At 41.3% G+C, this 27,506-nt stretch overlaps 1 protein-coding gene across 1 annotated transcript in view; it reads left to right on the top strand.

Annotated features, from left to right (window-relative positions):
• Positions 1–19,549, top strand: part of LOC112453872 (toll-like receptor 6) — a 52,660-nt gene extending 33,111 nt beyond the window's left edge. The window contains exons 2-3 of the mRNA XM_025014874.1: positions 17,678–17,741; positions 18,175–19,549. The gene's annotated coding sequence lies outside the window, so the exon portion shown is untranslated. The remainder of the gene's footprint in view (positions 1–17,677; positions 17,742–18,174) is intronic.
• Positions 19,550–27,506: the final 7,957 nt, after the last annotated feature.

Genomic DNA, 27,506 nt, shown 5'->3' on the forward strand with positions numbered 1-27,506 from the left:
TTTATATTAACCCTGTTCAAATTTTAAATAAGAGCGAACGCTAATTTTGATCTCTCTGTGACTCAATTGTGCATTTTATGAATCTAATTGTAAGTAAAGTGGCGAATGAAGAGAATAAAGTATAATATTGATATAAGCAGTCAATAACAACAAAGAAATAAACGAGACGCGCGTTACGTTTATCCGCGGAGAAATATAAAGAATCATTTTGATATTACATGATTGATTACAAATAAAATGTGAAGACCATGAAGAAATATCCGTTCAAACGAATGTCTGCATTGTGTATCGATATACTGTTTACTGTGGGATGGAAAGCTATATTTATTCTTTCTTCCTTATATTCGTTTTCTCTATCGAGCCAACGGTTATCTTCCACTCGTGGTACGTGCATGCATCTCATTTATCATCGTGTAACTTTCTGCAGGAAATACTTGTTACGCTATTACTTTATTTTCTATCGATCTTTGTTATTTTCCCGAAGTATTCGCACCTTTTTTTTTTATTGAAGCATCCTCAGTTAAGAATGAATGCATACTTTTTTGAGTTTCTCGACTGTAATGCCGATGATGAACATGTTTCTGCATTCTCGGACGACCAATTTTCACCCACCGTCAGGAGTAGTAATTATTTCCTCGGGCTCGAATGGAGGGAATGGCGTACCGCGAAAACTTTTCAGCCCCCTACGTAGGGGGGTCTGAAGTTACTTTCCGAACTTTTGCATAATGCCGAACCGAAAAGCGCACGTGTGTGTACGTGCTGGCGATCGCGAGGCGTGTAAGTTCACACGAGCGTACGTGCGTAAGGGGCGTAGAGGGACCCGGCGCTTAAGCGCACTTTCCAAGTAGTTGCCGAAATGCAATTGTGCGCGGCGGAACGTGGCCGCGATAACGGAAATCGTGACATACGCCATTTTCTCTTGGTACAATATAGACTGGGGAACAATGGGTACCATTTTATCTATCGAATTTAGGCAGTTCGAGGGCGTTCGTACATAGCGACGAGCGCCCCAGCCAGCGCCAGCGCAACGAATATTCCTGTACTCTCTGTTTAATCGAGCACGTTTTGCGATGTAGATTCCGCAGGCGAACAAATTAAACGAACTCCTTCAGACTAGTCAAATTTAAGCACGGCGCACGACTAACATCTTGACGTGTGATTTCGTTTGCGCGTGAACGAGCAAACTACTCAAAAGGAAGTCTCGATCTCTCGGGAGGGGAAAAAAGAGGATCGAACTAAACGAGCTAAGATTTGAAGTTTCTGATTACTTCGTAAGCTTCAATTCAACTTGGGCCATTACGAATTACGTTATGCGTTCCTGAACCCTTTCGGGGTCGCGTGGTCGGAAAAATGCTGCCGCGAAGCGTATCGAGCACAGCGAAGAAATTCCGAGACCGCCATTAAGGAGGGATTAAACGCGACGAATATTGTTTTTATTCGGACTTGTCGCCAGCCTCGGTCGATCCAATTACCCGGCTAATCCCGCAAAAAAAGTCCGCGCAGATTTCACACGGCGACGGAATCACCGCCGCTAGCTCTCCGCGCGTACTTGGCTAAAACTTTGGAGAAAACCCGAAATCCGCGAATGGGGCTGCAACCCCGATCACTATTTAAATTCAACTGCGCGAACTATGTTAATTTGACAGAGAGGAAGAGAGCACAGCGGGAGCGAGAAAGAGATTGAGAGAGGGTCAGACGTGAGGAGGATAGCGAGAGAGGTAGCTGTGTCAGGTGAAGCGGAAAATCTAGTAACAGTTTTCAGGGGCGGATCCAAAGCTTTATCCGGTAGAGTTGAAGCGAGTTTGGGAAGGAGGGTTAGGTGGCGAGCAAGAACAAAGCTGCGGAAAAAGGGAAAGTAAAGGGCGCTTGAAAAAATTTATCGAGTGCAGCACTTAACTGCAGGCACGCTTTAAACCAACTCGCGAGATTGTCGGAGACCTTTCTCGATAGGTTTATTTGACAATGAGATTCCTGATTCCGTGCAAATTGTCTTTTTTCATCGGAGATGAAATTAGATTTTTAAAATTTATCCTATTACGCAAAATTTTGAGCTCTAAATGTATTTAATTATATATAAAAAAATATATGTCTAAAAAAGTTAAGTACTAGGCATTTTTATAATTATTATATATATATTAATTACATATATGCTACTAAGCGCAAAAAAATATATTCTTATAGCAAATGATGTAAATAATGTCTTGTACTAAGTTGATGTTTTTTTTATTATGATCAAACTGTATAATTATTTGTTCAATTATTTTTGTTAATAAGAAAATAATAGATACACTATATCTGTAAAAACATTTCGACGGAATCTTTGTCGGTGATTTCAATCTAAAAATACATCTCCAATTTATAAAGTTTCAGCTGATATAGAAAATAAAGAATGTTCAAAATCAGGTTAGAGAAATGTGATTATAAATATACTTTTAATTTTTTACAAAAAGATGAATATTGTTGTCGCATCTTGTTTATGTTAACGTTATTCCAGTGAGAAAACTTGTATTATAACCTCGTATAAAATAAACACATAAAACAGTGTAAAATGTTAAACACCTTTGTAACGCGTTGTTTCCGAAACATAGCAGACCGAGAATGGTGTACGTGTATTATACAATTCTTTCATAGCGTGCGTAGTGTTTCCTCTGGAGTTGTAAAATTCAGTATTAAAGTAGTTCAGCCCGGATAATCCTTGAATGAAGGGACGACCGTAAAAGAAAAAAGTGGGATAAATTATCAAACAGTACGTACGAAAGAATTAAAGATCGGCGCGGCGCGGGCGCGGCGTGGCGCGTTTCACGATCCGCGTGTATGTGCGAGCGCAAAAGTTAAAAACACAAAGGAGAAATATAGCCGGCGGAGAGAAAGGAGCAAAATGCCGTAGATTACGTTCTTTCGACCTAATACATAATTTCGCAGTGTTTCGCGGAGAGACCGGGCTCGTTACTCTTTTTTTTTCCCCCGCAGTCGCGGAGAATAGGAGCGGGGAAAATGTGAAAGAGCCGCGCCATCCATCCCGCTTCCGGCGACGACGCCGTACGTACAGGCGTGCAGCTGTGTCACTGGCCCTACCGACAAATCCCGAGCTCGTTTGCACGAAATGACTCTTACATCGTGTCAGCCCGGGATGGCTCAATCCGGATCACTGAGCGTGGCCGCAGGATCGGAGCGACGAAACACGAGCTTCATACGTTCCTGCGTATCGTCGTGTTTATCCGAAATTTAATTTTCAGTCGCTGTATATGTGTACATTGCCGCAGGAATGTATATCCAATTTTGCGCGGTATCGTGTATATTACAGTTTGCAGTTACGTAGTAAATAGTTTATAACCGTATAGCTTATGACGATTATTATTAGCTGGTCAGGATTTACCAACGAAAATATATGCATATTTGAATAATGAAACAAAATTAATAACATCAACATTTTTTAAACTGATTTTACTTTAATGAAATATTTGTTGTTTCGTTTTGAAGTAGGGAGATTTAGAGTCGAAATCATTGAGAACTAGAAACTGTCGCCAGAGAATTGCATTTTACAATTACTATACATAATTACAACATTATTATTCGTTATCTCATCGCGAAGGCAACATGGTTGGTCAAGTACAAGTACAGATATCGCTCGAACATTTCAGTCGCCGCTCGTTTTAACTTCAGTTCTCACTTTTTACAAATTTTTGACGTTATGTCGCATGTCGCGCCGGAAATGGAGAGCGTTACGTGACGCAAAAAGAACGCGCTTATTATTGCTTTCCGGCCGTTGCGCCCTCCCGCATATCCGACGAAAATGTTTTTCAATTCTCGCTCGTACACAACTTCGTGCCGCGAACGAATGTGAACTTTATATCTCTCCCTTCTTCCCCTCCTCCCTCCCTGCGCGACGCTTTGCGAAAGAATCAACTTTATCCCGCTATTTCCATAGAACTGCATGCGAAAATGTCAACTTTATATTGCTACCATTGCCATATTATACGCGATATCGGTACATCTCACTTCCCGGTCGGTGGCTGCGGGATCGAGCGCGCGTTCGCGCTGACCGCGGCCGCGAAGCCGATCAAACGGCAAATCGCGCGATATCGAAAGAGCTTTTGCACGTCGCGTATTTCCTCGGTCGGAACGCTGCACAATTCGCATAAAAATCGGTAACCTACACACAATGGGCGGAGAACTCGCGTCGCAACCCCAGAATCTAGTCCACCATTGTTCGGGCCAAATCATCTTGTCGCTCCAAAATCCGCTACATTTTTCAATCAAGCTATATTTAACTCGTTAACACCGACATATGCGGAGCTTGCATATAGCAGTGATCATTTTCTCAATAATAATCATTTAATTATTAAAGCTCTAATTACACGATGTTATGTTAGTCTCCCTCGGACACGGCTGTGAGAGATGAAATTAATGAATCCCCTCGATTATTCCCGAATTGAATTCTCTTGATTGTTTCGCTAATCAAGCTGTTTTCGTTAACTTGAATCATATAACAATTACATAAACTCGAAATCATTTTTCTGCATCGGTGAACAATCGCAATACATCCATTGTGCTATTCCATGAATGCGCGAAGTTTTGTATAAGAATCTAGATTTTCAAAGTTGGCAAAGTTTCTCGTGAAACAGAATGGTAATTCTGCTACCTTTTATTGTAACTGTTATTTGGTCAACGGCTATGAAACTGCGTTTTTGTAAACAGAGTTATTTGCCATTCCTTAACTACTTGATTAAATGCCGTACCATCTCACTATATTTTATACCGCGAAAGGATATAATTTTAATTACAAAAAATTTAGAAAAGTTTATCAATATTATTTTTAACAGCCCATGCATAAATGTGACATCCAGCATTATTCTTGTTCATCGTTTTTTCACGCCTGCTTTCATGTAATAAACAATTAAGGAATGAAAAATATTAGCGAGAACAAGCTCAGGCATTAATTATAAAGTTAATTAACGGGGAGAACACATTTTGAGATTTGTCTTAAAAACAATTTATAATTGATATGTCGGTTTTGATATATTGCGGCGTGTCATCCGATATAGTCAATTACTATATGCTGATCAATCATTGTACCTGTTACCCTATTCGGGCTTTATCACTCCCTGTCGCGCTAAAGTACGATTTATAAATAATGTACAACTCATTAGCGAATGATTAATAGAACTTGAACGAAGAACATGTCGATCACGAGTTGTACGTACTGGGCGAGCATTTCATCTCGCGACGACGCATCAAAAATAGGCGAACAGTCGTAAGTTTGACAGCTGGTTGTGAAAATAAATGAAAATTGAAATGCCATCGTCACACAGCGCGAGAACGATCGTCCGAGAGTGAGGCGGAGCGCCGCGCCGCTCGTTAGCGCTCTGCCTTCGTGGAATGTGCGAGAGATTTTAATGATCGAGCCTATCGCAAGGAAGTCGAAACACGCGGGGCTCTAACTGCGTGGCGGATCCGCGCACGTATCTCGTTGTACCTTCATTAGCGGAAATTCGCCTCCGGAATGCGAGAGAGAAAAAAAAAACGGCGAGAACGGGCGTGTCGAGTTACTCGGTTGGAAGAGAAATCGCTAATCGAAACTAGGGATATACGGGGAAAGTATTGAACTTCGCTAATTGCTTCCTTCGGACATGGAGAATTTGTTACTCGATTCTGCTGTAATATTTCTATTCATTCCTACCTACACACTGATATATCATGCAAATATAAAAAAGCTGTTATATATTTTTAAAACTCTAGGCTAGATCTAGCAAAAACTTTTCAGCAACACGTACTTACAAATGATTCGTAATTATATTAATTATTATATAGCGGTTTATTTTTTACCGAAAAAATTAATAATGAAATTTTCATACTTTACCTAAATAACAATCTATCATATTCATACTTTTATTTATCTATCTATTTAATGTAAATTAGTGATGCTCTTTTTTTGATGATGGCAATGAGTGATAATGAATATCGCTGCCGTTTTCTCTCGATGCTCTATCTTTAATCCAAACGACGTCTGACCGGCGACAAGCCTAATTGTTCGCTGAGCATGAAAAGCGCTGATGTGCTCGCGCTAGTAAACCCGAAACGCGCCCGGATCGACGTAAACATCGAATCGAAAACGGCGAGGACAATTGGCGCAGGGGCGTCGATTCTATGCGTCATTCGACATCAAAGAGCACCTCGCCGACCGAAGGGCCGAAATTTGCATAGCGCGTTTCCCCTCCCTCTCATCTACTTGGCTACTAACTACTTGTCTGCTCGTTTATTCGGGTACTCGTAACGCATTTAAAAATTATTTGTACGAGAGTCCGGCGTTCAATGACACCTATTGTGCGCTTTTCACATTCTTTCTCTAAAATATTCCCTTTCTCTCGCTCTCTCTCTCCCTCTCTCTTCGAAAGCTTTGTGAGTTCGACATTCGTCTTTCGCTTTTGGGGCGGGGAATAGCGCTCGGGGTAACCGGTGTCCTTAAAACATGTACCTTTGTAAGGGCACTTTTGTTAATGGACGTCGCGTTCGGTTCGCAAACTGCTATCGTATCGCCCTTAATGGACTTTATCTATTCAACGGCACAAGTATTAATAACACTGCGGTCATGGGGTCCCCGTAAGCGATACTTTGAATATGGATAGGGTTACGTTTGTTTTGCTATATGAAGGCGAGCGGTGTATGTATACAAGTGGTCATATGTACAAGTTAATACTACCATCAACTGGAGGGGTGATCGTTCTGATAGATTGAACTCCGCAATCTAACGCTCAACAAGCTTCACAATTCCAATTTCTACGGAAATATTAGTTAATTACCTTAGGTAACTTACATTATATACTTGAAAAAAAATATCTCTTTAACGAGAAGAGTTATAAATGAACGTTAATGGTATTTCTTTAATTATCTCCAGATTTTGCGAGATTTATGTAGTACTGGAACAGTATTTAAAAAACGTGTCGCGGGTCTATGGGTTTAATTATCAAACCTGATTTTTGCCGTCGCATCGCACAATTCGTGCATTCGTTTATTTATTGCATTTTCGATACGGGCATTCGTATGCGTATCGCGCATCACGTAATGCATTCATCGTTGAAAACTTGCGGTACGGAATGTATCCGTGGGCGAGCGAAAAATACATGCGCGCATGTGAACGTGAACCTGCTCGTTTACACGAGAAAGATGCACTATTGTGCTCGGTCGGACGGCTCAACTTGTATCCGTATCCGCTTAAATGACAAATGGAAGCGTACAGAATGCGTATCGGGTACACCGTTTTACCGAGTCTCGAAACCCGCTCGATCGGTACTGTAACCGAAATTAGAACGTATTTCAGGCAACGATATTCCGTCTCTACCCTCGTCGTCGATTTCTGTATTTATTTTCGTTCCGAATTACGCTCTCCAAATCTCCCAATTCAGAAAACAGCACGCCGATTTAATACAACACTGCACAAAATGGAAAACAGTATCTTTCCCGAGTTGTTAATCGGGGGGGGAGGGGCCGTTTATACATTTAAAACGTTTGTTTCGTTGCTTTTTTACATGTGTATAGATTTTTGTTAATTTGGAACTGCCTTTGTCGATACGTGTACCATATAGGTATATAAAGAACGCTTTCTCGCGAGAGATAAACGTGGTGTCTTTTATAAACAAAGCATCCGTAATCGGATTATTTTGTTCTAATTGTAAGTAGAATTAATATCGGTCGTTAATCCCTTTGAAACTTCATATCGGATCATTTTCTAGTTGCCGTTGCAAATGAGAGATAATTTATCGTTAAAGTGCATTTATCTAAATTCGAACATCGCACTGTAAATTATTCCTCAACATTTTCTCTTTCTCTTTCTCCTTCTCTCTCTGTCTTTATTCCAAGATGTTATCTCGATATCTTGGGGATATTCTCCGGCGCGGATAAAGTCGTTCAAGCGCATACCGTCGCCCGTATCTGAAATAATGATCTCTGTTCCGAAGGAAAATCATCGAATTCTAATGCATCCACGATCGAACGACAAATCCGAACACGCCTGATCTCGTTCACGCTAAACAGTCTTTTACGTTGCGTCCAACGATATAGCGGGAATCACATCGGAAATAGCGGCTCGAAATGGCCAGAATCAAAATTGGCATCATCTCGTAACATCATTACCTTTCAGAGAATGCTATTACGCGAACCAATTTCAAAGTCCAATGATGCGTTATACGACCGTGTCTCTTTTCTTCTTACCCGTTTCCAATTCTTCCATCCCTTTATTTCCTTATTTAGGATTACTCCAAAAACAATCATACTTCGATTACATAGAATACATTTTATCGATTAAATCAATATAATCATTTTTTCCATTAGATTAATCGATTGTCATGGCGATTATTTTAAAACGCAAAATATATATTCATGTCCACTTTACCATTTTATTTTTATTCAAGATAAATCAAGTTTTTACGTTTAAAAAAAACACAAATTTAGCTGAATAACAAATATAATATATTTTTTTGTAACAAACTTACATTTAAAACACAATCACGTAAAAAAATAACAGGAATATTAATATCTTAAAAATAAAATATAATGTCTCTGATAATCGAGATAATTAATCGAGTTATATTTTGTTATAACCGATTAATAGATACAATTGCTTTTCACGAATTGGCCAGCAACGACTCCGTTTTCATCTGTCCCATTCCTCCTTGCCTTTTCTACCGCTCCCGTTGACCACGACGGACGGCAAAATTGTCCCTTTCGTTCTCTTCGATCTGCAACGTCCAATCTTTTTGTCGTCAGCGAAACGAATCCAGTTCGTTGTTGCGGCGCACATCTCTGGCGATTTCCATTCCACTATTTTCTTCCGTTTTCCCGCCCTCTCTCTCTCGCCCAGCTCGCTTTGTCCGCTTGCCGGCCGCGCGTTAGCCAGGCCAATTTTGCGATTAAGCAATCTGACGCTCGAACGGCGATAGTAATGACGGTGAAAAAAGGGGTGAGGGGAAAGGGAGGAAGATCGAACCGGTTCGCGCGCAGATTACGACTAATTTAAAGCGTTTCGTCTCTCATGCACGCGGAAGAGGAAAGGTTTCGCGGCGAATCGCGTTTATCACACGATGCTCTCCATGCATCGAGCGTGCGTTTTTCGCGCGGCGTTATTTATTGAAAGTTGGTTCGTCCGTTCGCGCGATGAAATCCGTCTCCCGACGTTTGGCGTTTTGTTTCCCGTGGAAAATTGTGTTTACGTATCGCGTTAGGTACTGGATCATGCTGTTCTCGTCGATCGAAATGTCCATAGTCCTGAAGCGATGCCGGATGCCCGTTGGATCGATTCCCTGAATAAACAGTGTCTCCCGTGCGACAAAAGCGAATCCATCGATCTGACTTAATGACGCGAGAGGCTTACCTGGAGTATATCGTTTTTCCGAATAAGTGCCCTTTAACATTTCTTTATTCCGCCTCGATTGGTCGACTAGCTTACAATTATCCTCTATACAACTTTGCACTGTATTCATGACCTACTAAAGTTACGCATCGAAATCTGTATCTGAGTATTCTAGACAATCCATCGATTTGGTACATTTTTTAGGTATATTAAAAGAAATAATTTGAATTTGAATGTAGTTTAATAATTTTCGAAGAAATATGAAAAATTCATGTATGGTATATCTCGGAGCTCTGTCGCCATTTCTCTTTTAACATCGTATAAAATAAATTAAAAAGTGCCTGGCGTTCTAATGTCGAAGCATCATGGTTTTTCAATAAGTATATTTGGATATTAAAAACAAGTTATGCTTTAGGGAATTGCGATTAATAGCAAAAGTTACCTTCAGATTTTAATTTATTTTTGTCTTAACAGAATTTTAACTCGAAGATTAGGAAGATTTTATTAATTTAAAAATTGAAAATTAAAAATAAATAGGATAACAGAGAAAGTAAATGTACGATCAAATTGTCATTAAAGAAATACAATTTCTGGCTGATGTGGAAAAGAAGTAACTGTAGTTTTTGATTATTGTAAATGTACAATAATAATTATCACATTATCACTGACCGAAAATGCTAACAATAAGTATAATACTATACGAGTAATACTATACGATTTCTGTCGCGATCAATACTTCTAACTAATGTCAGTGTCCATATAGCGATTATGATAGAGTAAATAGACGGTATCAGGAAACGTTCCGGACTTTCCGAAGGATTTTCCCCGCGCAACAACAACTTTTCGCGATGCTGAAAGCCGAGATCCAAGTTTCTTCCTCTTCGCGTATACTTTCGTGCCGCCGAAGCCGAAGCCTGTGAGAGGAAAGTCGACTTGGTTTTAAATACAGCGACGAAATAACCGTACAGCACCGTGTCGCGCTCGTTGGCGTCGCGTCATGATGCAAGGGAAAACTGAGAACGACTCCGAGTCGAGCCGAGCGAGCGAGCGAGCGAGCTTTCCGTAGACTTTCGTCTTGGCTACGGCGGCAACGAGGAACCTTCAATTTTAATGAAGCAAGCGCGGATGAGAGGGAGAAAGAGAGAAAGAGGAAGTATACGAGGGAGAGTAAAGGCGGCGCCATGGCCCTCTCGGGCTGAAGAAAGTTTCACCCCGGATTGCTCCCTGAAATCCTACCGGCAAATTTCAGAGTCGCTCTGAATATTCGACCCGAAGTTTCGCCCGAAAATACGCAACGACCGCCCCCGGAGCGTGCCCGGCGCTCGCGCGAAAGAACCGGAATAATACGAAGAGCGACTATTGAGAGCCCGCTATTAATTCGGACCGGTGCTGCGATCCCTATCCGGTTATAGAAACGGCCTACACGAACGAATAGTATTACGTCGCGTCGCGTTGGTATAATAACAGCGGCGTGGGCATGATAATAACGCGCCGCGCGTGAATTTTGTAGAATAATCCGGTCGGATAATAACGGGCGCCGATCTCTCGCGCGACGAGTTCAATCGTCGAATCACGATTCGGTTATAATCACGGCAGCGCGATGTGTTGCCTTTAGATATTCGAACGAGATGTCGCCCGTTTTAATTCGCGCTATGATTTCACGGTGCCATCGTGTGTGGCTGAAACGCGTTGTTAGAAATGGGATCAGCTTTATTATAGGGACTGTGTGTAGGAATTTAAAAAGAAATTACATATTGATTCCATGTTATTACATGAAGTGTCAAAGAGAAGGAATAGAAACAGATACGGATTGCTATCTTCTTTGATTCGGACCTATTCATTAAAAACTGAAGGCAAAATATCCAACTGGAATATTTAAATGTAAGATAGGTAAGCGCACGTTCCAAAATTCTCGAAGCTTAATTTTAAATGACAGACTGTTTGGTTAATTGAAAATTTATCTAATAGAAGCTGCTACATCATAAATTGAAATGAGTTTAATTAAAGTTTACATATAAACTTAATCCTTAACTTAAGTCCTTACCTAAAGTCAAAATGTCCTGAATTATTATCTCGCAAAGAAGCCTATAATTCACACACTAATTTAATAGGAATACCTACAAATATAGGAAGAACTTTAATTTTCCAATTTGGTGTAATAAAATATTGTTACATTCCACGGTAATCATCCTGTCGGTCTTATAAAACCAGAACGATTAATCGAGAGATTTCCGGGGCATAACATAATTCGCCGAAAGATCACCTTGAGAAATCTGATTCGAGAGTTCTTTTAGCACCGATGGACACGGCGGATAAGAATATCGGGGATTTATGGCGAGCGAGCGAATGTGCGCGCCACGAACGCGCCGCGCCGCGCCGCGCCGGCGAAAAGTCCAGATTTTCGTCCGATACTTCTTCACAGCGCGTATACGCCTATCCCACCGGGGTCGGTCGGTCGGTCTTAATTAACACACTCGCGTTATATCCTCCCTTGGGCTGAATGGTTGAAACAAAGGATAGCGCCGCTTTGTTCCTCCCATCGACGGAGGCTCTTTCGCACGGTCGCTCAGCCCGTAGGATAGGGCGTGTCCGCTCGCATAAGCGCTCCCTTCGGAACCAGTTTCACTTGTTTGTAAACACACGGGAGGATTTCCATTCACCCGGAGGAATTCTGCCTCAAGACCACGTCGTCGTCGTGCTTCGCCCTCGGTCCATTTCATTACTTCTCGACGCGAACCCGGATCGCCATTGTCGCTCGCCCAAAAGTTCCGCGCCGCCCCGAATTGTCAATACGGTCGGTGCCCGTGCTCCTTTCTCTCTTTCTTTTTCTTTTTCTCTCTCCCTCTGTTCCTCTCGTTTCTCCGCTTTTCTACTTAAAAACAATCGCCGTGTCGCCGAACTTGCGCGTGGTGAGCGAAGGCGAGCGGACAAGGCGTCTCTCGGAAGCGAGTAAAACCACGAGCTGCAAATTGACTCGTAACGCTTACAGGAAATCCGCCGGCCTCTTCTCTCATCGTGCTCGCCTTCGACGAACCGAACACGTCGTCTCGTCGGTACCGTCGGTCGTGCGCAAGGATATAATTTCATTTTCCGCTCTTTGAACGCTTTGTTTTGCGGATTATTCACGCCTCCGTCGGTTCACGCTCGGAGATTCCTTCCCGAGGAAAGGCCTGTTCTGCAGCCTTTCGCATTATAGCCCCCCATTGACTCCCGAAACGATCCCGACGATGGCGTAAAGTGAGCGGATTTAGAAATTGCAAGAGCGGAACATGTTTTAACCACCGACCCTTTTCTCTAAAAAAAGAAACATATAAAGTATAAACAGTTACAATGATCGAGAACTCGAATGAAACATAATATTTATTATATCTTTTAATTTTTTAGAAAAAATTAAGTCCGTAATATAGTTTTTTTTATTTTCTAAAATGTCTAACAACGATAACAACGTTATGCATTATTTCAGAAGAAAAAATACAAATTCTTAACTATAAAGTACGAATCGTCAATTATTTTTATTATAAATTAGACAAGTATAAGCGGAATATGAAAGATCGATCGAGAGATTCGCTCAGATGAGAAACGTGGATGGATCTCAAATAACATAAAATACAATCTGTTCGACAATTGCGTTTCCCGCAAATAGACATCTCACGCACACCCCGCCGGGGTTTATTGCTGGACGAGATCTTCTGTCCGCGTACAGTACAATTTAAGTTATCCCGAGTTCTCGCGTTCTCCCAAGTAACGCCGCACCGCGCGGTCCTAGAAAACACAAAGGGGTGTCCATTTGCCATCTGATAATAATTGGAAAAGTTATCGTCGGGATGGAGTTTTGCCCGCAACTAACATTTTCCCTCGAAACTATTCCGGCCGATGTAAAATGGAGAAACTTTCGCATCAAGGAATAACTTCCGCCGCTTTTGAATGATATTACTTCTTTCCGCCCGCAAATTCCCAGGAAGTGCCTCCGCGCGGCTTCTTGGAGGGACTTAAACGCGCCCAGTGATTTGTCTGGGCGGGAAGGGGAGAGAGTGAGAGAGCCTTCTCCACCGCCGTCATGTATACCGAAGCGCGTTACCTCTTGAGAAGGGAAACTTGTTGTTCGTGAAATATAGAATATTTAATCTGTCGGATGGTGGGTTCCGCTCGGCGGTTTCGCTCCGAAACTGTATCTTGAGGTGCCGGTTTCGAGTAGCTTTGATAGCGCTGCCGCGCTTCGAGGACTAAGGTGCTTTTAGAGAGCGGAACCACGGATCCCCAAAGTGTTAAATGATAACAATCGCTGAGCGAATTCGAGGATCACAGAAAGATGGCGAGACATTTGGTTCTTCTCGCGGAGTCGCATTAAGCTCGATCTACGATAAAGACTTCACGAACGTCCGCAGAGCGGGATTTATATCCTGGAAATTGCAATTTTAACTTTAATGCTGAGTTCTTTCGCGAATTCTCGGGCAATTTTTCTTTGGAGAAGATTGCAAAATATCATCAGTTTTTTAATACTCAACATTAAATGGTTTTTGGTTAAAATTCCAAATTAAAAGGGCTGTATTAAAGGAAACTTATAATTCAGTATAAATAAAAAATAAAACTGTTATTTAATTGCATCTCAAAATTTCGTAGAAAATTCTTTATTATTTAGACTCAATATGTTCGTATTTTAACTGAGGAAAAAATTATACAAGCACATCCTATTATTATCTTTATTACATAATTATGCAAGAAAATATAACTATATACGATCACAAACATGGTATATAAATAGCAATTATCGAGAGTTATCTATTATGAACGGAGAGAAAAAATAAGAGTGGCAACAGTGCAAATTTAAATTTTTTTCTCACCGAAGGAAATCTGAATAAATTCGCATTTTGCAGCTAAAGTTGATAGCAGTAAAATAAACTGCTCGCAAGCCCGTCGTTCGTGCCTTTTTAGTAGAATATTGGTGACGATCGCGTAATCGTGCCTTGAGAAAAGTAAGGATAAAAAATAAAAATGTTCTCGTGAATGTGCCAAAACGATGACTATGTAACTTTTTTCAACGTAAAGCAATGATGTTTGATTGTCTGAAATTCACGTGAGATTTGAAAGGCTGAAATGCGAAAATTGAGAAAGTTTTACTGATGATCGCGCGTGATTGACTCTGGAGACAGATGTGTGCCATCGACAGAACGCGGATCACTTGCGGAGCCCAAGCAACTTGCAGGGTGTGCTTGGAGATTTTATAGAAAGTTGAATTATCCTTCAATCTTTCCCTCAATCCAGCAAATCTTTCAAGGAAAAGAAAATTCGATCGAAATTCTTCGCTCTGGATACATTCGCAAAAATATATGTTATTATTCTGCACTAATAAAAGAAATTCTGTGTCTTTATCATTAGTCTTTATCATATTGTGGTTAATTAAGATTTAAAAAGAGCGAGCGGACGACCGTTCTTAAAGTCGCCGTTAATTTTCGATACATTTGCGGCAACGGAAAATCGACAGATACGCCGAAGCTTATGCGCCGCGCACGGCGCATCGCGAATCCGACGCTTTCATTACCCAGCCAAATTGAATTTCGCGAGGATTGTGTTACTTTGTCACCTCGCGGCTCCGCTATTTCCATTTTGGTCAACTATCCGCGAATATAATGCCGTAGCAGTACCCTCGAATGTACGGTTCGTTTATTGCTACTTGACGTTGGCTTGGCAAAAAGAGAACGAGATAGCAGCGATGTGTGAACGATTTGCTCGTGAAAGGAAGAAAAACAGGGACATACATATGCGTGTTGTGTTCGAATAAAATGGCATTTGACATCTCTTTTACTGTTGCTGCGTTTGTGAAGACTTCAAACGCAATAAATAATTCTTCAAGAAAGATAAACGTAACTACAAATAGATATCATATTCGCATTGCCATGGATATCTTCTGAATTTTACAAATATTGTAACTGTTTTCTAAAACATATTTTCTATTTGACATACCTATCGTTTGTATTTTGAAATGTCAGTTTTAACGTATTTGAGAACAATATAAAAATGATATACGTTTTTCAAATTAAATTTACTCAACAACAAACAATATTCGTCTTTAACAAACACACCGAAGAGATTTGATTAAAAGGTGATTTTTGTAGAGAGACAAAGCTCCTTTAACACATGTTAAACATTCATAGATCGCTTTTGAAATTATCATCTCTCGTAACAAAGCACTCCTCATTGTTTCGCGGTAAAAAAAATAACGTTTACGTCATTTTCAGAAAACGACGAATAAAAGAGCGTTTCAATCACACTCCTAACGGGGTTCGCGGCGCATCCGCATCCCGACGTGTTAAATAATCGTCGCGTCGTCGGTCGCCGATTGTGATCGCGGGATCGCGTTATTACTTTCAATCGGCGTAATCCGGAGCGCCAATCGCGGCCGCATTGTGCCGGGGCACGCACTGACGAGTTGACGCGTCATTTACGGAAATTGTAAACGCTATGAAATTTTCGCGGATGTCCCGCGGAGCCCCGCGCGGATCGACGCGGAGGAGGATTAACGATCGACGAGCGATCGACATCGGGGTGCGTCGCGTCGCCCCGGTCACTCGAAACCGTCGACAGCGCAGGGGGATCCAATCAGACCTTGGTATTCCGGCTGTGTTCTGCCGCCGTTATTGTTGCCGAGCTGCACTCGGTCAAGAGTGATTTTTCGCAATCAATAACTTGGCTGTTTACGCACCGCTTCCTGTGCAGCGCCGCTCTCTTCGCTGACCCCGCGGGCACGGCAGTGTAATTACATTTGCACCGCGTGACGCGGCGCCGCAAAGCTTTCAGAATTCTCTTGACGGAATTTCATCGATCCGCCCGCCCGTTGGTGCGATCGCGCGTGATAGAGGCGACCAGCGATCGGTCGCTGGCACGTCTATAAACAGGCCAGACGCTAGACGAAAGACAGCGCGACGTGACCGACTATTTGTTGCTTCTTTGAACGTTTAATTAAACTCGCGCGCGGATGCAAGCAAATTTCTCTTATTTCATTCGATCCTCCTCAGCCACGCCGGCAAACAGAAATGAGTATCGCCTCTGTAATAATTCTTCCTCTCTCGTGTCGCGCGGTATTACCCGGACGTGCTTTATATACAAAGCTGTACACATCAATCTGATTTTCAGCGTCTGAAGATTTACTTGGGTGCGAAATTACTTTGTTTGCGAAACTGTAACATATAACATCTTTTTAATTATGCTCACAATTTTGCAATATATTACAGGTTTACAGAATATTTAAAATAAAATTATTATTATGAGATATAATAATTATTTAAGCAAAAAAAAAACAGGTTTTATATATCGATACTTTTCATATTTTTATATTAATTTGTTGAATTTATATTATTCTTGCACTATATTTCGGAAATAAAATTTGATGACTTTTAAAGATTTTGTACAAACTTTCATGTTCTAGTTAGAAAGTTATTAATTATTATTACATATTGCAATAAAAGCATTATCTCTCTCCTACGTTTTTTTTTTTAAATACTTTTTTCCTAAAATTAGAATTATTTTTAGATTATTGTTATTATATTAAAATTGATTGGACGAAGACTTATAATTTAGATGATAAACGCACAACTTTAACGATACTTTGACGATGATCACTTCTATTCATGATAGAAGTACGTTTGGAGAGGCATCTCCAACTTTTTTGAAAATCGAGATTTTGTCCACCTAGGCACAACTACACGTCACGCCGCTGTGCCGCTCGACACGTTCACCGAAGCGTAACACAGTTCGAGCCAGCAGAATTTCAAAACGGCGGACATTTCCGCCGCGATGTCTAGCGCCGCTGCGGCCGTGACACTGCACAAATGTGTGGCATCGGTTTTTCGTGCGTACTCTCTCGCCGCACTCCGCGTCGCGCGAAAGAATCTCTCTGATGCGACGCGACGTGTCGGGGGCGCAAAAAGGAAATGCATTTTGACACGGAGCACAACCAAGCGGAAGTTTAAATGCATTTCTAAAACCACGGAGAAACTTTCAGCATCGCGTCGCCCGCGCCGTCGCGTCGTGAGGAAAAATTAAAAAATATAACTTGTTAAAACTACCCGGTAGCGGGAAAAAGTTTAATCCTCTGTATTTAAAAGAGTCTACCAAGAATAGAACGTTTTTCGCAAAACGCAACACCCCAATTCTCTAATTTTCTGCTTATTTTTATCATGCGCTAGACTTTTACCTCATGTACCGTATCTTCTTTCACGTTTCTATTAAAAAAATGGATATTGAAATCTTTTTACATTTAACTTATCATTGTCATATATATTTTCGCGCGATCGTTGGACATTGATTAATTTAGTGTGATCCTTTTTGTTTCAGATGTTTCCAAAAGTATTATTGAATCACGTTACGCAAGGAGTAATCGGAAATCGCAGTAAGGAAGGTAAGCTGTTATTTAATAGGCGCAATTGCAATATAAATATCTGAAAATTGTGGAAACACACATATTTTTCGAAATATAAATATACGTGATCGCAGTAATAATCAGCTTTGGCACTGTAATCGTACTCCAGCTACGCAAATGAAGCAATATAGTGTACATTTACAGCGATTATAGATAATGATTGATCGCTCGCTTATTGAAATTTACATTACAATAATAAACCGCTTTATTATTATCATGCAGTATTTATTAACGCAATATATTATTGTTAATGAATAATTTTTTCTGCGTGATCGATAATTGTATCACATATTGCGCGCGACATCAAAGCGATTTCGATTATTCGTTTTGTTAAAGTGCATCTTGCCTATAATTGAAGTGATTAATGGGAAACCCTCTCGCGTAACTCGCATCCTCTGTTTTTCTGTTCCAGGACTCCTGACTGCCGCGACTTTTCTCTCTACTTATTATCAGAAGCATTTCTTACTATTGCAATGTAACCTGTAACACGGTGTCCGAATAAATAAGCGGTTATTCGTATTTTTGAGAATCGTGATAGCTTCGTAGTGAGCAAATGTAATTAGCGCGAGAGGAGAAAAAAAAAAAGAAAATTGAAGCATACTACCTGTAACTCGTATTGCAACGAAGTAACGTTTTTTCCTCTTTCTACTCGATGCTAGTTTAATCGACGATAATCGATTTATTAAAGTTCTTCGGTAATTCTCTTGTTTAGTCAAAAGCGGAGATCGATGTATGTACATAGCGAGAGTTTTGTATATTTGTAAAATAGATAGGGCATTTTATTATAAATATACATATATATATATACATATAAATATACATAAACAATAAAGTTATTTATATATATTTTAATCACAAAAGGTAAGCGTACTTCTTTTTTTCATCCTGGCACACTCGCGCGATACAACTTCGCCTATCGCCGTCGTCCGCGTCTCATTGTTCCGTTTAAGCGGCGGGGCGGACGGGTCCGACCGGTAGATTGCGACGCTTAATCTAAAATTCTATCAGCCGTTGTGTGTATAATGTATATCCATTTGTACAAAGTTGCGCGAGAGCATTAATATCATTAACGCCGGCGAAAGGCCGATTCGTTTGTTTGAATGGGCCGAGCCCTCCGCCCCGCGAACGCCCTGCAACGGCAACGGCAAGTCGGCAAAAGTCCGGCGAAGTCGGCGCCAAAAGCATTAAATATTATTACATCCGGCATTACGTTTGCCGCTACAGTTGCTGCTACGGCGCGCGTCGATGATTAATAGGGATACTCTCCGCGTAGCGTGACGTCGAGTAATATGTGCGCATTGTAATAATAATAACTCAGTACGAGAGGCATAAATTCGCGGATGGGTTAATTAGTACAAATTACTGCGGTATCAATTCTCGCCTGCTGTTATATCGCAAGCGGTCCGGCGCGCGCGATGGCGTACGCGCGCGCGGACCGATGAATTAATTCCGTTAAGTCATGTCTTGCGACGCGACAAATTGTAGAGCTCGCCGAACGAAATCGAGACTATGTGTAAATATTAATTTTCTGTTGTATCGATGTATCATAATTGTATTAAAAGCTAATGTCCCCTTTGTAAATGTTGCCGCCTGTCGAGGCGGCAGCAATTAATGGTGATTACTTGCGTTTCGCAATAAAAAGAAGGCTAAAGTGACAACGATGGCGTCCTTAACTCACCCAGAATACTTTACCCGGGAGAAATGTTTAATTGTGCTTTCCTTAACTTTGTGTTTATTACGAAACTCCCGGTATTGAAACGTCAACGTTATTTCTTCCATATACAGCGATGTCTGCTTTGTAATAAAATTAAATACAAAGAAAACTTGTTTACTTTATATACGTATTATATATATATTTCACTGTTTTATTTTTCAGATTTCACGTGTTATTAAATCGTTGGGAGACACCAAAGGCGTTAACAGATTTTAGATTAAGAGATACGTAAAACATTCGTCTGAGAGCTACGGCCGTAACGTTTTCCGGCTCGGAATATTCCTCGCAGCGCACTTTTGTACGTGAGCTTTCTACAACACATCATAAAGAGGAATTCTTCGCACAGTTTTATTACGCGACTTGACGGGAAGCTGCTCATATACCTGAAAAAGCAGTTTCGTATTTTTGTAATTATTTGGACCCGAGAAATTGTAGAGCCGAGGAGCGGCTGGCAGCGTAATAATATCCCACGAAGAAACTTAATATCTTTGATCTCTCTGCTATCGACAGCTTCAACCGATGCCAAGTAGGTATCTTTTTTTGGCAAATCTCTTTTAAAGACCAGCGCGAAATAGAGCGCAATTAAATCTTTTAATCGAAACAATGCATAATGGCTATAATTTATACTTTTGGAGTGTAAATTTGTGAAATTCTTCAACAAATTTTAAATTTCTCAACCTTTGGAATAATAACGAAGTTTTTTAAATTGAATTTTGTGCGTGTGTAGTTTTAGTTACAAGTATAAATTGATCATAATGACTATATTTAAAACTAGAAAAAAAAACAAGTACTATATTTAAAGCTAGAAAAAAAACAGGAACGAAAAAAGAAATTTGTATTGTCATGAAGATGAAGGTAGACCTACATTAAAAGGAACAATTTCTATTGTCGACTTATAAAACGAGCCATGCGAATCGCTTTCGTGATATCCGCGAATGAATGCAATGCGAGATCGATCGCGATACAATGGCGACAGATCGTTCCTTCGTGCAAGGCTCACCTTTCGGATCTCGATCCTCGTCTCTCTTTCTCTCTCTCTCTCTCTCCCGCCCCACTTTTGGTTGCCATTTGTGTCGTGCAATGGAGTGCACTGGTCCTGACAGCACTTCAGTCCCCTGCTTTCGCTTTGTCCGCCGCTCCGCTCCGACAATGAGACTCGGCTTCGCGATATGAATGAATCCTTCCCAAGCCCCGGGTACATCCCCTTCGGGCTGGAAGTGCTGCAGGTCCCCTCCCCACGCACATCCGATTCCCGGCGTACCGGGAATACCGCCCAGAGCACTGCCAGAGCACCCGCTCATATTTCCTCCAATAAAGTCAAACGTTCTCGGGCATGACCCCTTCGGGCGGATCAACCGGCGATTCGTCCATATCAACACCTCAGGCGCCTCTCGAACGGTACGTACATGCGTCTCATCCGAAAGCGATATTTCGAGAGTGTGCGAAACTGCTTCGGGATTATTCTCATAGTATCATTAAGCGATCTCTCACTGCGATTAAATATATTAGAAGATATTATTTTGCGTTATAGAAATTCCCTACATATTTTACCTTTAAGCTTAAACCTGGTATATTTTGTCGACTTTGGAATCGCGAATTTCTAAAATCTTTGCGATTTTATCTCTTGCAATTTTTTAATATTAGACGGTGGGGAATAATTTAATAACGCTTTCGAGTACACACCTTGGCAAATAAAAAACGAGAACGATTACGAGAGAGACTGATCGTATTATAAACGGCGTAAATTTATGTAACATGATAAATCGGCGCGCGTTTTCAAAAATAATATAGATACGTATACTTGAAACGGGAAGTAGACACGAACAAAAAAGACTTTTTTCGAAAGAGCGCACCTGTATAAAAATTGCAGGTTTATTTATACCTATCTAATGGATTCTATCGAGCTCTCCCGGAGTTTTTTCAGATGCGCTTTAACGTTCACGTCAATTTTGTTATTTGCCCGATCCATTAGCGCTCAACGTCACGCACATGTGACGCTCAATTTTCGCCAATTGCGATATTTTCATCCCGCGCTGCTTCCAAATTTTCGCCCGTATGCTTTTGCTTCTCGCGAGACCTCAGACGAAACGTATAACGCGCGCGACACGAACTATATTAACACCGCATAAAACCGGGAGAATCGCGGTGAAATTTATGTGGTTATTTGTCCCCCGGGTGGCTGTTACGTGCGTCAAGGCGAACGGACTATACAGTGGTCTATATATCTTCCCTTTGGAAGGTTGCTTTCTTTTCCCCCCTCCGCCTCCCCCTCCGCGTTTGGCATCAAGCCCCAACGAAAAAGGGCTCTCGCAGAGGGCTAGGTCGCCGTCTGGCCAGAGCCTGAAAATGGTACCAGATAATAAGGCGACCATTTTTTCTTATTTCCCGAGCAAAGCACGGGAATACTGATTTATTTCGCGGCACGCGCAGAAGTCGCCGGAGCGCTGAAAGTATATTCCATTTCCTCGACGTCGCGGCCGTCGCTCGAGATACCAGGCAGATATGGCGGGTACAGGGAGGTGGTGGGCATTCTCGTCTCGCGCCCGCCTGACGTTGATGCTCATTTAATGATAATGTCGACTATCGCTTTTCCCCTTTATTTCCCCTCCCCCGCAGACCCCGCTCCCCTCCGCGTCGGAAATACTTTTCTCGATCGGAAGATCGAGGCTCTCGATATCTACCGCTTACGTCTGCGTTTTTCTTGTTTGTTCCATCTGCTATATCTGCCGATCGTCGCCGCCGCGTTCGCAGTATTTTCAGATGCATGATGAACGAGCTTTCATTATCATTACGTCCGCGCGGATAACTCAATCTGATCGATCGCCATATCTCATCCCGATCTCACGTCGATCCTGCGGCTGTTATTAACCGCTGACGCAACAAGAACGCGCTAGGCGACTTTACGGCTATTAAAAGTTGCGGGAGAGACTAATTAAGACGCGGGCAATCATTATGCGGTATAAAGAACAGTCGAGATTAATTGCTCAAGTTCCGCGCTTGCATGAGGCGAGAGGTGTCGACGAGCGGCGCTCTCTCTTTCGTTGCCCCCGAGTACGGTGCAATAATAGTGTAAATTGCGACGTAATGAATGCAACCTGACAGAAAGTAACGAAGCTCGTCGTCGGCCACTTCTCTATTCCGCTTGTGACATGATCTACGGCAAACGGAGACGGTATAGCGTACAGCTGTATGCACGGATGCGTGTGAGAGATGCCGTGCGAGCGTTAAAGCGGGTACGCTATCTTCCTTGTCTTCGTACTCTCGCAAATTAATCCCATCGTGTAACGGTATTTACGCGCCACAGATCGCAACTTTCTAATTTTGACACAATTTTTTTCTGCCACTTCACGTAATGAAGATAAATTTGTTTTTCACAAACAGCACAAAATTCAGCTTTGTTATTGAAGAAAAATGCTGGGTTTTCATTAAATTAAATAACGTGTCTTTCTCCCGCAATAACTTGTGATAAGTAAACCTGATTTTTAGCCGTCTCTAATCCGGGAATCGCAATTAAATATCGTTACAACCTGGTTAGCTGCGTGATAAATTTATTTTACGACGGTGAAGCAAAGTCCCCGCAGTTAATTTGTATTTGGGAACAGGACGGGCGTTAGAATTCGGGTCTACGGTGAAACGCAAATAATTATTTACGACAATCACTAGCGCAAACTCCGCGCTTCATTGGGAGACCGGGAACGAGGGGATATTGAATTATTTAGCAGGATTAATGTACCTACTCGTAGTCGTCGTTACCCCGCTCGAGTTACCGTGTGACGTAGGCGCGAGGTACAGGAGATAGGTTTTCAGGCAAATCCGCGAGCCGGATCCAAGGTGGTACAACACGTTCGACGTTGCTGGAGAGGTCCGCGTTTCGCAGCGCTTCTCCTGCAATCTACTTAGACGTGTGCGCGGCATAATGTAGAAGCCGGCTGTGCGGCTTAACGTAAGTAAAGCGATTGGAGCGCAAGAAAGTATAAATGAGAATAATTGTTCCCTCGTTAGGAACGATATTCTTGCACAACGTACGCTGAGTGTCGTAACTGCATTTCGTGATTGGATACATAGATTTCAACCGAAATGTAAGATTAAGCATTTCGAGTGAAGAGAAAAAGATATAAATATGGAAAACTGGTAACAGACACGATTGCAACGTGTCTCTCTGATAAAGAACTTGTCGAGAATACCGAATTTCTCATTTTCTTTTTCATTCTTTTTCCTCGTCTCGTAGACACCGCGTACGCGAGCATGCAGATGGGCGCAACACGTAACGCGGCAACCCGCGTATGTTTCGCAGTTCAAGGCGTGAAGAATGTCGAAAATAATTGAGCTCGTCGACTCTACTCTCGGTAATTGTTGCGCTCGCAGTTGTAGCCGTGAGCGTGCGAGTTGCCCGGCAGTTGCCGACCGACAACTGCCGCATAAAAGCAAGCAACAGTGCCGCGTGCAAGAGGAAAAATAAAACAAGGAAGGCAGGGACGCGGCACGGCACCTTTCTTGAAGAGCGAGAGAATGCGAGGGAATGCTAAGGAGCACACGCGAAACCGGAGTAACCGAAAGTTTGTCACTTTGTGTGTCGGGGGAGAAAAATACTTTCATCAATACTTGCGCGAGTAGGTACCCCGCTTCCTTGCTACGTTCTGCATTAACATCATTTCTGCGAGTGCAATTCGCTGCGCGTGCCGTGCAACTCGATCTTTCTCTCTTTTACAATGTATTTGAGATGCCTCGTCATTCGATATTATTCTTTAAAAAGCATCAGTTTTTATCCTACAAATTAAGATACTTTTGTAAAGTATTATTTTTAACAGAATAATTTCGCGCTTTTTAATGATTTATATTTCTCTCGCCTAAATTCGAATGAATACATAATTAATATATCGAAAATAATATACAATTGAATTATATATTACACAAATAATTAGATATATATAATTAATGACGTATTAAAGGATGAGTTAATTTTAATAATTGAAAAAATTAATTTATATTTATAGCTCTCAGATTATATTTATTTTTATTATACTCCAAATTAGATTTTTTATTTATCTGTAATCTGTAATATATCTGTAAGAGCTCGCGGCATTTCGATCATAACTATTCTTGTCTTTTTAGGACACGATCAGAACGCAAAGCGCAAATTGGATCACAATTTACATGATTTTCTCGATTCGATTCAAGTTAGCTCTTTGAGTTCGATTCAAGCATTTGTAACGTTGATATATTGTGCGAGACAATCGCTAACAAAGACAAGCTCATCAAATTATATTTTATTTTGCAATATGTGTGACCGTTATCAATAGCGACAAGTTAAAAAGTTACAATTGAATCACAGTTTAAATTGCGGCAAAGCTCGCGCACGCGAAAGCAACGTGCGCCGTTTAACAATTTCCCGACATTCGGCGGCTATTGTTAACTTTTTACACGCGGTATTGCGCTATTATTTAGCGAGTTTGGAATAGCCGCAAGTCATAAAATGGAACACTTTGCTATAGCTCCGTGAAACGTATGCGATAACCGTTTTACTTAAAATGCGCACGACTATTTTTTTTTAGCAGTTTACATACATATAAATTCCGTATGCGTAATTCAAAATTGTTACGCTGAATAATTTTAACGTCGGATTGCCTACACTTTACAAGAGATGTGACGCACATTTAAAAATAACTCGTTGATTCTATTGAAAGGATAAATATTGGAATACTTGTCGCGAGATGGCCCAACCAATCCTGCCGTCGCGATGTCATAAAAATTTCATATATTTTGACACAGAAGTTTTGTCTCAAACCAACGCGCGGATTTTTATCAACATTTACCGTTCCTCGTGCAATAACGCGGCGGTCGTCACAACGTTATCTCCGGGAACGCCGTGATTCCTCCAGAACGACGGTGTAAGTACTAACTATAAGTATCCGTGATAAGTGACTGCTGCATTCTAGACGGCGGCGGCATGGAAGTGCCGGAAGTACACCGCTTTTGGCGGAAGAAGAATGCATACTGCGAATTGCCAAGTTACAACTGGTTGCGTTATGCTGCTCTCGTGTTAGCGACTCCGCTCGCGATACGGCCGCTCGAACTGCCTTTTCGCGTACACAGAAAGAAGACGTTTAAGCCACCTCTCTCTCTATCTCTCGCCGCAATTCTGTATTATCTTTATATATAATATTTTCTACACGGCGCCACATAATGTCAGACAGCTCTTTGTACGCCCGCTCGTCGGATCCGAGAAAATGATCTCTTCTCCACGACGACGTATGTCGTTAAAGCGTATTCCATCCATCGGACTTGTTACCAGTACCCTTTGTGCAATATCCGGCATTAAATATTATTTATACGCTTCCTTTTTCCCTCGATAATAACGTCGAAAATATTATCAGACTATATATGATTTAGTTCGATGATACACAAGTTAGTGTGCGATGTGAAAACGTGCTGAAATATCTTTTATGAGATTAACGAACTTGTTTTGTTCTACACAATCGACGTGTTACACAATCGTTATATAGCGCTAACACGATATCGGATTGGTATCTGAGACTATCGAACATATTACACAGAGCGACTCTTTGATTTGTTATGTGTATACCGCGATTCGAGCGCAACCACAATTTCCTATCTACGTGTGCACGTTGATGCACCCGCAACGATGATCGACCAGACGTGCCATTATTTGACAGGAAATACTGAAGTTCGTCAGTTTGTCAGTACGAGGAGGAAGGGACGTAGTCTCTCTCTCTATGTCTGTATCAAAGTATCGTTACACAACTCTGTTAGCTCTTTGCTATACGCGTACAAATCTCGATCGCTGTTTGCATACTTTCCGTATATCGTTACGAATAGCAATTTCGCCTTATCTTCAACGCTGCCTCCGCCGGAACACGTCGCGCGCATCTCGAAAACCTGCCTTCGTCAATATCCCCGTGGAATTCCGCGAATCAACGGTCCGCGTAATGGAATATGTGCTACCGACGATACATTTGACGATTATATAATCATCTCTCGGACAATACGCGCACACCATCAATGGTACGCGGAACGGCTTCAATGCGATCGTTAATTGCTTCGCTCAAAGTGCCGATAGATTTTCCGTAACGGTGAGACGCTTGATAATAGCGAACCGCGACGAAATACGACACGGTAACTTATAACAGAAATCTGGCCATTGAAAAATTAAGGAGCATATTTGCCGTTTATATTGTAAGTATTGCTACGCAAATTTTCGCGATATTATGCCGTTTTTCACAATATCGAAGTCGCATAATTTATGGCATAATGTAATTTATACTCGTGCGACAGTATCTATATAAAGTGTTACAATATATAGGAGTTTCTTCACCTTTAAATTTTATAAACGTACGAAGATAAACAATATAATTTGATTTCCAGACATTTGCATATATTTTTCAAGCGAAAGCTTCTCAAGATTACGTATAGTCCTTCCTAGAAATGCACTATAGCCACCTTGCTTTATTTTTTGACCCAGTTTACTTTCGTAGTCTTCACAGCAAGAAAAGCTTCTGCATGAGGAAGTACAGGATCTCTGAAATCTGTTCCGGCACTCGAGAAGAGATTCACATTCCTCTCTGCCTTTTTTTCTCTGTACATTCATAATAAGAGGTATGAGAAGTGCTCGACGCTGGCTTTATGATTGATTAAGCAGCCAATGTGTATTCATATTTATGACGTGATATTACCTGAATTTCGGAGCAGTATAACCGTGATCTTTACACGATTTTTTTTTTACACAATTTATATTATTTTATCGAAGTGTTTCCGGATCAGTAATATTTCAAGAATTTGGAACATCTTGATTCGTTACGTATGCGTACACGTGTTCATGGGAATCATGCGATAGCGTATGTTATTCAAATGTCTGTTTTACATACGATAATGGAATCGGTTCTGGAAAATCTTACGGGAGGCTCCTGAATCTTTTCGCGGTAATTTTGCTTACGATTTCGTTATTACGGAAACATTGCTGCACGCAGAAACGTTGAAAGTATATTTAAAAAAAAACCCGCTATGGAACTGTC

This window comes from Temnothorax curvispinosus, unplaced genomic scaffold, assembly GCF_003070985.1.
Source record: "Temnothorax curvispinosus isolate PA1 unplaced genomic scaffold, ASM307098v1 QBEX01004747.1, whole genome shotgun sequence".
NCBI classification, from domain to species: domain Eukaryota; kingdom Metazoa; phylum Arthropoda; class Insecta; order Hymenoptera; family Formicidae; genus Temnothorax; species Temnothorax curvispinosus.